This window comes from Gymnoscopelus microlampas (genome assembly GCF_963454915.1).
Source record: "Gymnoscopelus microlampas genome assembly, chromosome: 8".
In the NCBI taxonomy this organism is placed as follows: domain Eukaryota; kingdom Metazoa; phylum Chordata; class Actinopteri; order Myctophiformes; family Myctophidae; genus Gymnoscopelus; species Gymnoscopelus microlampas.
Window position 1 is genome coordinate 4,476,579 of NC_139945.1, and position 13,134 is coordinate 4,489,712.

At 40.7% G+C, this 13,134-nt stretch overlaps 1 long non-coding RNA gene across 1 annotated transcript; it reads right to left on the reverse strand.

Moving 5' to 3' along the window:
* Window positions 1-1,581: 1,581 nt before the first annotated feature.
* LOC311050186 lies at window positions 1,582-12,677 on the reverse strand. Its single transcript, XR_014601271.1, has 4 exons — window positions 12,626-12,677; window positions 7,878-7,914; window positions 2,682-4,303; window positions 1,582-1,946 (listed from the first exon to the last, which is right to left on the reverse strand). It is a non-coding gene; the product is annotated as an uncharacterized lncRNA (long non-coding RNA).
* Between the last annotated feature and the right edge of the window lie 457 nt (window positions 12,678-13,134).

Sequence of the window (13,134 nt, forward strand, 5' to 3'; positions counted from 1 at the left end):
AGGAGCGCACACCAGTAGTGAGGAGGTGCTGAACAGGACGGGAGATAAAACGACTGTTTCAAAGAAAAGAAGTCGCACAGCTCGTAGTCACGATGCAATAACTTTTTATTTCACCAATGTTTCGACACAGTAATATGTCTTCTTCAGGGTGAAGAAATAATGATAAAAAAAAGTTATTGCATTGTGTGAGCTCTTCTCTTTGAAACAGTTTTATCAACAGTCAGCACCTACATTTTTTTTCTTTGAAATAGTAACAAGTTTAAATACTGGATTTTTTACTCTTTAATCATGCTTAAAACTCTACAATTTCCTTCCCTCTTGACCTTTTTCGTCTTTTCTGCTTTGACTCCAGAGTGCAAGCACAGCTTAAAGGACCATTTCAGCCATTTTCAACCTATCTTCATATAAATGGTCCTCACTAATGCTCATTATATTATGGTACAATTTTGGTTTACTCTGTCTCAGAGGGCGGCTGTGGAAATATATCAGATATCCCCCTACCAATGACATCATCAACGGGGAATTCAACCTAATAGAAACAGCAGGCTTCCTGTTCCTGGAAAGTTGACATGTTTGATAGAAGCCATTGGTCTCGTTTAATACAAAATAAAATCATTTGTCATTGTTTAAAATCACCAAACCTGCCTACCGATGATGTCACCGGTAGGCGAGTTTGCGAACTGTCCACAGCCCTCCTCTGCTCTACACGCAATGCACCGTTTAGCCAGCAATGGAGGGTACAAGCATAAAGAAATTGTAAAACATTTAATGATTTTCTCTGATGTCATATTTTGCCTAGACTTCCTGGACCTCCCTGTGTTTAAAGAGGTTTTCACTGAACAGCCCCAGCCTGGTGCAGGAGGGAACCAGGGCCTCCACAGATTAGAGGTGAAAGGTGAAGGTGATGATGAAAACGGGGCAACGATGGGTCATCATTGCCGTTACCCGCAGTGGAAAGTGAAGATGCCGATGAAAACCGAAAGACAGAGCCTCTAGCCCATTGGTTCTCAAAGTGGGGTCCGGGGACCCCCAGGGGTACTTGAGGGGATACCAGGGGGTCCCCAGCTAAATGATTTATAGGAACCAAATGGACCCTTATGGGTCTGTAACTCTAAGAGTGTACAAATGGAACCAAATGGACCCTAACGGGTCCATTTGGTTCCATTTGTACACTCTCAGAGTTAAATTAACATTGATTTTACAATATGAATTGGGGTCCCAGAGATAGAAATGCCATTAAATGGGGGTCCGTAGCCTAATGCATGTCAAACTGGGGGGGGGGGGGTCTTTAAATTACAATGATTGAAAATCACTGCTAGAGCCGTAAAAATATTTTTATCGGGGTCCCTGGCTTATCTTTTCAAATGGGGGTCCGCGGGCTAATAAGTGTCAATTTGGGGGTCCTTGACATGAACAAGTTTGAGATCCACTGCTCTAGCCAGAACCTCAACTGAACACATGAAAATATATTGGTAACTCCAAAGACATAAGAGACTGGTAGATCTGTTCTGCCAGTTCGTCTCATTTAATATGTTATAACAACTAGCAGAGACTGAGAGACATCAGGTTTACTTTCCAAAACATTTTAGTAAAAGGGTTAAAGTATGAAAAAGTTTAATCTACAGATTTCATGTTTATCATCTTCAACTTGTTTCCACCAATTGTGAATGAATTGGTTACATCAGCATCATGTTTCACGCAAAGAACATCATTGATGTGTATTTATTTGACCGAATATGAACGTCAACATGAGTTTACTCGATAAATCACAACCCAATGCGGACGATTACAATTTTCAATTTAGGCATTTAGTAGACGCTCTTAATCCAGAGCAAGGACAACACAAGGTGATTACATCAAATGCATAGAAATGGTCATCTAGGATCATAGGTAAACCAAGAACCTATCATCAGTCTAACAGTAGAATATCAAAAAATATCAATAATCTGTACATTGAGACTATACACACTATAGGATGCCAGATCAACAATGGCCTGGCATCTGTCTACATAATATGCTATCTAAATTACATTTTAGCCTTTGTATGAACTTGAAAGGCCGTCGAGGCTAGGGCAAATGTAACAGGCGAGTCTTCAGATTACGGCTGAAGACTGGGAGTGAGTCTGCAGTTCTACCCACAATCAGTGGTGTAAAGTAACTAAGTACATTTACTTAAGTACTGTACTTAAGTACAATTTTGAGGTATTTGTACTTTACTTGAGTATTTCCAATTTCCAATACTTCTACTCCACTACATCTCAGAGGAAAATATTGTACTTTTACTCCACTACAATCATTTGAAAACTTTATTTACTAGTTACTTTTCAGATATAAATTATGATATAATGAAACATCCATTAATCACATTAAACCTATTTTATACCTAGGCTATTTGAAAATAGCACATGTACAAGCTCACAACGCGTCGCATCGCGACGCGTTGTGAGCTTGTAGATCTGCTATTTTCAAATATTTAGTACTTTTAATTTTAATACTTTAAGTACATTTTGATGCCAATACTTTTGTACTTTTACTCAAGTACATTTTTAATTCTGAACTTTTACTCGTAACAGAGTATTTTTATATTGCAGTATTGGTACTTTTACTTAAGAAAAACATTTGAGTACTTTTTCCACCACTGCAGGCGAGTCTTCATATAAAAGGCGAGCCTTTGTATAAACTTGAAAGGCCGTCGAGGCTAGGGCAAATGTAACAGGCTAACGTTGAGTCTGAAGAGGCGAGTCTTCAGATTACGGCTGAAGATTGGGAGTGAGTCTACAGTTCTACCCGCAATGGGGGGTTCATTCCACAGTTTGGGAGCCAGAAGGGAGAAGAGTCTGGGATGTGTGAAGCGCTGTCCCGGATGTTTTAGCGAAGGTTCTGACAGCTTCCCAGTGTGTTAGCTGATCTGAGTGAACGGGAGGGGTTGTAGCATAGACATATAAAGGCAGACGCCTCCTTCGGCTCCGAAGCGTTCGTATCTCGGGCGCGCTTCCTTGTTCCGCAGGGCTAGCCCATATAAGGCTTGGGCTAGCCTTCCACTTCCTTCCGCTTCAGCAGGGCAAGCTGGAAACTTCTATGTGCGTCACAGAAGGGGGCGTTCGGTAGGCCAATCAGTGGCATGTGGGGCGGGTCTTTTCTTAAGAGGCAGCCGTGCAGAAACTAGTCAGATAGACGTGCTGTGATTGGCCAGTAGTTAACGCGATGTGATTGGTCAGTAGTCAAACAGCCCTGCGGAAGAGCCTTGTATTGAGATACCAGTCGCTACAACTAACTGCAGAGGCCAATGAGGTATCTAGGTTTCTATATCTATGGGTTGTAGGGTTGGATCAGGCTTTGAATATTGTGCCATACCCTTGGTTGCTTTGTAGGCCGACGTCAGTGTTTTGTACTCTGTGCGGCGGGCAGTAAACCGGGAGCCAATGGAGGGAGCGGAGAAGGGGGACGACGTGAACATTTTGTCTGGTTGAAGACCAGGCGTGCTGCGGCATTCTGGATCATGTGGAGAGGCGTAACCCATTGAGACTGTGAACGCATCTGTCTTTTTTTTTATTTATTTTTTTAACCACTTTAACCATTATGTTATACATTATGCGGCCAAATACATATCATTTTGGGGGTCCTTGACATGAAAATGTCTGAGAACCACTGATATTATAGCAACACAAGTGTTTCAGAGAACTGTTAGGATTTAAAAGAGATTTGTAGAATCGGCCTCAGGTCTTAAAGTGCATATGCCGGGAGGCACAGGAAGACCTCAACGTGGACGTCAACATTGAGTTTACAAACTGAGTTTACTCAATAAATCACAACCCAACAAGGACATGGGAATCTTAGAGCTCACGAGAAACGAATGCTGAACTATCTTGCCGTTCAAATAAATCGGGATACCGACGGACTCTATGGTGTCTATGCATCTCTTACAGGAGCATTTCAAATCTTGCTGCCTTAAAGCGGACACGGTCGTTCCCGTGTCTGCCAAAAAGGGAACGACTCGACCTTTGAGAAATAAACTCAACAGCGGTAATTCGGAATGTATTTTGGCACCGACGCCGTGAGCTCCCTGTTGTTGCTTTTCTAAATTAGATTTTGGCACACAGCTGTCCCCGTGCGGGTCACGGCATGGCTCCTCCATTCTTCCTCTACGCTTTTCTACGATGCGAGTTCTCTGGTGTTTCTCTGAAGTCCGTACAAGGGTGTTGTTGTCCAACACTGGTCCCAGCGGCGGCGTCTCGGGCTTATCCAAGCTTCTTTGATCGTTTACCGCTGGCGGCACAGGGAAGCCGGACCTGATGATTCCACACTGCGTTGAAAACAAAAACAACGGGAAGACAGGTGAGAGGCAGTGGTGGGAAAAGGTACTCAATTTGTTTTACTTAAGTAAAAGTATCAATACGGCAATGTAGAAATACTCTGTTACAAGTAAAAGTCCGGAATTCGAAATGTACTCGAGTGAAAGCACAAACATATTGGTATCAAAATGTACTTAAAGATGGAGTGTCATGATATTTTTCAACCCTAAAACCTGATCATAAGGTATTATTATTATGTAAGGATTTAAAAAAAAAAAAAAAGTGTACAGAAATTGTTTAAAAAAAAAATGTTTATGTGGACACGCCTCCAGTTCATTAAGTATGCCTGGTTCTCATTTTAGCACCTCCTCCACCACCTTAGCACCACCTGTCCTAGTCCCTCCTCCTCCTCATGCCCACACCTGTTGTGTTATGATAATGAGGGGGAGGGTATGTTTTTTGGGGGCTCTGTGATGTCACTAAAGGGCTGTTTCTCTATTGGCACGTTTGACCCTCAAGATTTCAGCCTCCAGGAAGAAACTCCAAATAATCAGAGAAGACATAATAAAACACCATAAAACCACCACCGGGGGGCTTAATGAAGTTCTATCAACCTCATAGACACATGAAAAACAGAAAAAGTGCAAAAACATGGCACCAGCTCTTTAAAAGTACCAAAAGTAAAAGTGTTCATTATGCAGAAGGTCCCATTTCGCAACTTTTCAAGTGTATACAAAATGCTTTGAAAAAGGCAGATCTTGAGCTTGTAGATCGGCTATTTTCAAATAGCCAAAGTTTAAGGGCTGAAGTTGTGTGTATGTTTTGTAAGCTACATCTACAAAGTAACTAGTAACTAAAGTGGTCAAATAATAGTAATGGAGTTAAACACTATTTGCCTCTGAGATGTAGTGGAGTAGAAGTAGAAGTATTGGAAATTGGAAATACTCACGTAAAGTACAAATACCTAAAAATTGCACTTAAGTACAGTACTTGAGTACATGTACTACAGGTGTAGAAAGATTACACATTTGCATCCTCAATTCACTACTTTTGACTATAGAAGTAAAACAAATAGTAAAAAGTAGTTGATTGGTTGATTAGTTGATTGAATACTTTATTAACAGTTTGCAAAGACAAGCACAGGGCAGTACGGTTCAAAACAAGGTCTGTAAAGAGGATTTTAAACCCAAGAAAGCACTATGACTTGTTTCCATTGCGGTCCTTTGTACCAGAGGCATAGCGTCATGAGGGCCAGTGGGGCCATGGCCCAGTCAGTAAAGACCCTGCCTACCCCGTCTAGCTGCTCAAACTCCTGGGCAAGATTTGCCAGAAAAAAAACAATTCTATTCCGACAACAAGACACATTACTGCGGCCGGCGGCTCACGTTACAGCAGTGATGCATTGGCTGCCCCATTCGCACCTTTAACAAAGCTAAAAGCTGCCTACTCCTGCATATCAATGGTCCAAGTGTGACCTGTTAAGTACCATAGTCTGTAGGAGGCATATAGGCTGTCAGATCATGTCTAAAGGAGTCCAAAAGTGAATGGATCCTGGGATTCATGAATTAAATTACAGAGGTGAGTAAATAAGTACGTGTAATCAAGTACTGTACTTTTTGAGGCATTTGTACTTTACTCAAGACTTTCATTTCCACTTTGATGCAAATACTTTCATACTTTTACTCATTTTGAATTCCGGCCCAATTTTTTGGGGAAAATAGACGATCTACAATCTTTTTTTTTAAATCAATTATTTAGTCAAAATGTGTATTTATTTATTTTAAACACTAGATTAAATAGAATAGTTTGACTGTTCGGTTCTACTCCTAAACCAATGATTAAACTAACGTTATAACACTGTACTGCGTGTACTAGCCCTGAAACATGACTGTCATACATGGCGCTACTTGTTCCTGTTTTTTTTTTTTTTTTTTTACATTTTACATTTTACATTTACAACCAGTACATCTACATAAACGTTCAGATTTAAAATACTGACCCCACGGTCACGGATGTTACAAGTTAAAGTGCCCGGGTCTAAGTACCCGAATCTTCTGTATTGTTCAATAAAAAGCTTTTTAATCCGATAGCCAACCATTTTCTCCGAATTGTCTTCATATGCTTTCAATTGCGTGACCCTATCGGCTGGGAGGTGTATTGCACTCTGATACATTATACCAACAATAGGAAATACATAGAACTTAGCCACCGATCGGATTAAAAAAGCCTTTTATTGAACAATACGGAAGATTCGGGTACTTAGACCCGGGCGCTTTAACTTGTTACATCCATGGCCGTGGGGTCAGCACTTTATATTTGAAATCTGAACGTTTATGTAGATGTACAGGTTGTAAATGTAAAACATTCTCAAACCAGGAACAAGTATAGCGCCAGTACGCTTCTGACAGACGAGCATCATGTGAAACCATATGGTTAAACTGACGTTATAACACAATGCGTCGAGTGTACCAACCTACTGGTCTCAAGCCAGTGTTTAAAGTGGTAAAGGTAGCTGTAGAATACAACTCTCGTAGACGTATTTATGATTCTGACGTTTTCAATCTACGAGAGTTGTAGGGTTCACCCCCCATGGACAAAGGGACTTTCAGCACTATGCCCCGTAGACACTACAAACATGTACAAATTGAAAATAAAGGTGCTTACCCACACACCACAAATGTTAACTCTTTCTACGGGGTAGTAGTTTAATGTAATAATCCATATCTTTCAATAAAGAAGTGTTTTAATGCAGTCTGTGGCCGATTCTGTCGAATGTAAACAGGAAGTCAACGAGGGTGAAAAAATGGCGTTCGGCCACAGACGGCATTAAAACACTTCTTTATTGAAAGATATGGATTATTACATTAAACTACATTTGGGGCTTGGGGGTAAGCGTCTTTATTTTCAATTTGTACATGTTTGGAGTGTCTACGGAGTATAGTGCTGAAAGTCCCTGTGTCGATGGGGGGTGAACCCTACAACTCTCGTAGATTGAAAACGTCAGAATCATAAATACGTCTATACGAGGGTTGATACTACAGCTATACCAACCTACTGGTCTCAAACCAGTGCCTATACTGGTCTCAAACCAATGTTTAAAACAGGGGTCTTCAACGTTTTCAGGCCAAGGACCCCTTGGTTGAGAGAGAGATAAAGCAGGGACCCCCATTGTATAGAATATAATCTTTTCATAGATTTCATAGTTAGCTTCATAGACATGTTTGACAGCACTGTCATCAGTGTTGGATTCATGTTAATGTGACTTTTAACCACATAAACCGTCCATACTAAGTAAACTTGACCCACTCTGTACTTGGTCTGCTCTTTTTTTTTTTTTTACCCCTACACCAAACCTCTTTGCCAAAAAATAGCAGATCTACAAGCACACAACGCCTCGCAGCGCGAGGCGTTGTGTGCTTGTAGATCTGCTATTTTTGGCTAAAGTTCTCCTCAGAATAGGGATGCTTGGGTTGAAGTGGTTAATGTAAAAATCACAAAGATTTGGCGGACCCCCTGTAGTAACTTTGAGGACCCCCTGTTGAAGACCCCTGGTTTAAAGTGTACAGGTGTTGACATTTTACAAACCTGTTGTGTGTCTTGGGTGAAGGTTGATTTTAAACCGCTGGTTGATCGATGACTTTAGTGTATGTAGTGAATCGTTATTATTACTATTATCAGGTAAAACAAACCCAGAAGCTAACGCGATAGCTGTGTTTGTTTGTGAAGCACGAACGAACCAGTGTTGCCAGATTCTGCGAGAGAAATAAGGAAACATGCATGAATGTGAAAACAAGCCCAAAAGAAGCGAGGTTTACTTGAAAATAGCCGACCTACAAGCTCACAATGCGTTGCGGTAAGACGCGTTGTGAGATATTTTCAACAAACAAAATAATATTGGGTCAAAAAAAAAGGTACACTTTGAACATTTTAACAAAACAAATGTTGTTGTATGGGCCGGGGGTCCCTGCTCCCTGGCACAACATATTGTCATATGGGGGGGGGGGGGTCTGTGGACAAATACATTGGGGACCTGAAAAATGTTGTAGAACCACTGGTTTAAATATTAGGACACAAACCCAAAATAAACAACTACACTTTAGAAACAAGTCCAAATAAACCGCAACCACCAATTACCAATATTAAAAAGTTACTTTGCAGAAAAGCAAGCCCAAAGTCGCTTATAATAAGCGGACATGGCAACACTGGAACGCACGCGTGATGTGATGACGCATTGTACTTCCGCGTCAACGAAGTCTTGTGCACGTCAGGTCAACGTAAAGCTCCTGGTGGGGAGTTGATGTTTACCGCCTCCTGCTGGTGAAGGTGTGAACAGCTCCATAGATGCAAGTCAACGCATATGATGAAACCACGTGATAAAAAACAAGAATCATAAAAAACAGACATTTACTGTATGGAAGCTCGCCAGGTTATCATGGGAAACCAGATAATATTATTGTTATTCATATTAATAGAAGAAATAGGCAGGCAGCAGGCCAACTTGAAAGGCCTGTATTCAAAATTTGACTTGAGTAAAAGTACATAAGTATTGACATCAAAATACACTTAAAAGTGCAAAAGTAAAAGTACTAAACCTTTTCAAAATGTGTCAAACCAATTAGAAAATTGAAAATGGCTTGATCAGCTTGTAGATCAGCAATTTATGAATAGCTGAACACAGCATAAGTAGCATATAAATTAGGGCCTATTAAGTGGTTAGTGTATGTTTCATAATAATAATACTATAAATCCACAAGGTAAGTAACTGGTTAGTAAGGCTGTCAGAGAGATATAGTGGAGTAAAACGTACATTTACCTCTGGGGTGTAGTGGAGTAGAAGTATTGAAAAATGGGAAATACTATCGTAAAGTAAAAGTAATTTGAAATGATACTGAAGTGTGCCATACTTGAGTAAATAGTACATTATAGTTACTTTCCACCACTGACCAAAAAATGCAAACAGCAGACTACTAGGAAGCTCACTAGGTTACCATGGAGACCAGAGAGTAGTATTGTTTCATAATTATGATACATGTCTGGGTGAAGTTTACAAGGGTTTACTTCAATAGCCATTAAGTCTTGGGTTATCTGACACGTGATGTATACAACATTACATTAGACATTTCATGCTGTCTCTGAATATGTCACATACAATAAAAAAATAAATCAAAATACAGTCAAGGCCTCACTCTCACTCATACAGGTTGATGCCAGAAGCTCAGGAAAAAAACATTGTTTTGTCTTTAACAAAAAAAAAATTGCTCCATCAGTGTGTAATATGTTAAAATGACAAGCTTGTTTACAGGTGGAAAATATAACGGTTCATAAAGTAGTTCACACAAAAAAAGTGACTTATTGTCTAACAATTACACACCTCACGACGCCTTGAATTCATGGAGATATTTCTTGTTTTTTGTCACATTCCTAAGCCAATAATTTGACAATCTGGGAACCCAGAGCTAACTGCAAAGGAAAAACAGCGACCTCTGCTGTTTGTGACTATGTCAGTTAACTCTGGGACAACGACGACGCAGCACATGTGCGCAAGGAAACCGGGGTTTAAGTCTGCCGTCACCGCTCCACTTCCGGGTGGTGTGACTATGTTTTCATTCCCACTAACAATATTTCTACACGGAACACTAACACCACTTCTCCCAGAGAACATGGGTCTTTTTGGTTATAAGCCCACTTGTTTCTATGATGAAAGAGTAAGTTCAAATGTGAATATCTTTCCGTGGTTTTGTCTGCTCCGCGGACGCTATTGTTAAATTAGTTTCGGTTAGTTTCCAGTAGGGAATGATCGACGGACACGTGAATCCCGCCCACTACATTTGATTGGGTAAAGCGCGGCCTGCTTCCTGATCTGAAGGCACGCCCACTCCCACACAGTGTGTACACGTTCTGACGAACCTTCAGGACAGATTCCAACGCAGTGCAGAATCTGTTCTTGAGAGATTAATAATTTGATGACCGGCGGAGTCTCCTACCTACCGAGTCTCCATATTGACTGCTGACCCGGTCATCAAATGATTGGCTTAGGAATGTGAATGTGGCAATCTTGTGGTTGTGGCAAGGACTGTGGTATTGTGGCAGACGTCATGGAAACAAGTTGTTACAATATAGAAGAATTTCTTTATAAGCTACATAAGCTAGCGTTGTCATGTGTCCAGTCGAGGTGCTGGCTAGACGCTCTGTCGCCCTGCTTTCATCAGCATCTTCTGTTTCCACCGTTGCCAACGGTAACGATGACCCATCAGCCACCTCTGCTCTCTGAACGAGCTCCTCCTGTTCCTCTCCAGTCCGTGGAGGTCCTGGTTCCTCCTGCACCAGGCTGGGGCGCCACTCCTGCCGTTGAGGGGAAAGTTCCTCTTTACACACAGGGAGGTTCGGGAAGTCTATAGGAAAAAGATTAAATGAGAGAAAATCCTTCAGTGTTTTACAATTTCTTTATGCTTGTGCCCTCCATTGTGTCTGTGGACGGTTCACAAACTCGCCTACCAGTGACATCATCGGTACGCAGGTTTGGTCATTTCTAACAAGACTTCAACAAGACCAATGGCTTCAATCAAAACATGCTAACTTTCCAGGAATAGAAAGCCTGCCGTTTCTATTATCTTGGATTCCCCATCGATTACGTCAATGGTAAGGGGTTTTTTGAACTGTCCACAGCCCTCCTCTGAGACACGGAGTGAGTAGACAAAGAGTAACCTCGCATCACCAGTCTTTCCACCTCGGAGGAAAGCCTGGTATGTGTTACTAAAGACCCATATGATCCGGTCTAGGCCACGCCTACTGGAAAATAAAAAATAAAAAATAATCCTCTTTCCGGATTCTGCCCATCCGGTTTTGCGGTGCCGCTTTGTTTTGGTTCCCCAATCCCTATTTAAATGGAATAGAATTTCCCTGTGGGATAATACAGACGCTAAATAGTCTCCGGATAGTGCACGCACATTTACATTAAAAAAATAAGCTAAACTATGCCGCATCAAGGATTTTATTAGGACGGACCTATTTTGGGGTGAGACGTCTTTCCGGTTCTGCCCATCTGGACACTTTTTTTTTTTTTTACTTCTGCCCCCGACCGGATCATATACCCGAAAATGGAATGCTGCCCAGGCTAGACAAAGAGTGAGTAATGTAGTAATCCTGGTCGCAATACCGCCTCCCCCATGACAGCCGGGGCGCCTGATGGAGGGGAAAGGAACTGGTTGGAATAACGTGTTCCTTCCACGCGCTACGTCCTACCGGGGAAACTCCCCCCTGTCAGGTGACAAGAATGTCAGTTGGCTCTCATGCATTGAAGGAGGCATGAGCTCAGCCCTGGGCTCCCTAGGCTGGTGGGCGGGGGGCGGGGGGGGGGGGGGTGTAGCGCCCAGGATCACTTAGAAAATTGTCACCGGGCGAAAAAAAGGGTTACAAAATCGCGGGATAAATGAAATGAAGAATGAAATGAATCATGAACAGAAGTTTTTGAATTACCTTTAGAGGTGAATTTGCAATAATTAAGTGTGCCTGCCATGCCAATGGCAAAAACACTTATTGTAATCTGTCATTCTTAATAATATGTATTTAACATGTAATATATCAATTATATATAATATAAAATATATATTATTTAATATAATATATTCTTCTAAGCATGATTAAAGCGTAAAAACGTGTTTATTTTTTTTATTACTGAAATGACTCATGAATGGAAGTTTTTGAATTACCTTTAGAGGGGAATTTACGTTCCAGCCAGGTTCTCTTTGCTGAACGGCTTCTTTTATTTCTGCGTGGCATCTGTAACATTTAAAAAAGTTATTATAGAAAACAGATTCTACTAAATCTATTGTTTATTTCAGTTACAATACTTTATATTCACTTTATATATACACTTTAGCCCCATTTTATACCGAGGCTCTTTGAAAATATCTATCTAAGCTCACAACGCGAGCTTGTAGATCTGCTATTTTCAAACATTTTAGTAATTTAACTTTTGATACTTTATATACATTTTGATACCAATACTTTTGAACTTTTACTCAAGTACATTTTTAACTCCGGACCTTTACTTGTACGACGTCTACGACTTCTACGTCAACATTGCAGTATTGATACGTTTACTTAAGTAAAACATTTGAGTACTTTTTCCACCACTGGCTGAGTCAACCAACCCTATACTGGTCTCAAACCAGTGTTTAAAGTGGTTTTATACAGGTGTTGATATTTTACCCGTTATGTGTGTTAGTTAGTTAGTTTATTTCATCTCGGTCATTCAGAAAAACATATACATTACAGCATAGAATACAAGACATTGTGTGTTGGGTGAAGGTTGATCTAAAAAAAAAAAACACACATCCAGTTTGATGTGATTTAGATGTTGTTTGGAGCAGAAATGTTTCCTCTGAATATATTATGATTCTGTCTTCAGGAGCCACAGTTTAAACCGCTGGTTGATCAATGACTTTAGTGTTTGTAGTTAAGCTATCATTATTATCAGGGAAAATAACAATGGATTTCATTCAAACGTTACGTGGAACAAATCCCAAAGCGAACATTAGCTCTGTGTCCAAGACGGAAATAGCAAGACCCACGATCTCTGGTTTACTTCCTGTATTATGTGTGAAGTGGGCGGGACGCCTTTTTAGGAGACCGGAAGCAGGTTGGAGTCTATTTATTATTTCAATGGGAGAGTGAAAGTGAACACAGTTTCTGAACCATTCTTTAGCTCCATGGTCACTGAACTAAATATTGGACGAGATTGTCACAAGAAATAATATTCCAAACATTTTAAAACTAAAATGGCTTTTTTTTCTTCTTCAGACAGACAAATCAGGGCAAAATCAACTTTATTATTGACATT